This window comes from Chinchilla lanigera, unplaced genomic scaffold (genome assembly GCF_000276665.1).
Source record: "Chinchilla lanigera isolate Chin_1 unplaced genomic scaffold, ChiLan1.0 scaffold00025, whole genome shotgun sequence".
Taxonomy (NCBI): domain Eukaryota; kingdom Metazoa; phylum Chordata; class Mammalia; order Rodentia; family Chinchillidae; genus Chinchilla; species Chinchilla lanigera.
Window position 1 is genome coordinate 18,158,616 of NW_004955426.1, and position 286 is coordinate 18,158,901.

Below are 286 nucleotides of genomic sequence, written 5' to 3' on the forward strand. Positions count from 1 at the left end.
AAAAAAAAAAAAAAAAAAAAAAAAAAACAATAGAGGCTTGACACATGAAGACCAGTTCTAGTGGAGTGGTAGGATTGGGGCTGGGTATTTCTTGTTAATTTCTTATTTCCATGTTAACCTCAATGCTATGGAACTCTTTTTGTTTTAATTTTTAAAAAGGATAAGGGTATAAAAATAAGTCTTCCAATTGCTGAAAGTTTTACCCCACAGATCAAAAAGATCTATCTATTCTGGCTCCTGCTGTATCAGCAATTTCCCAAGACCAGCAGCTGCCACTAACCCACAT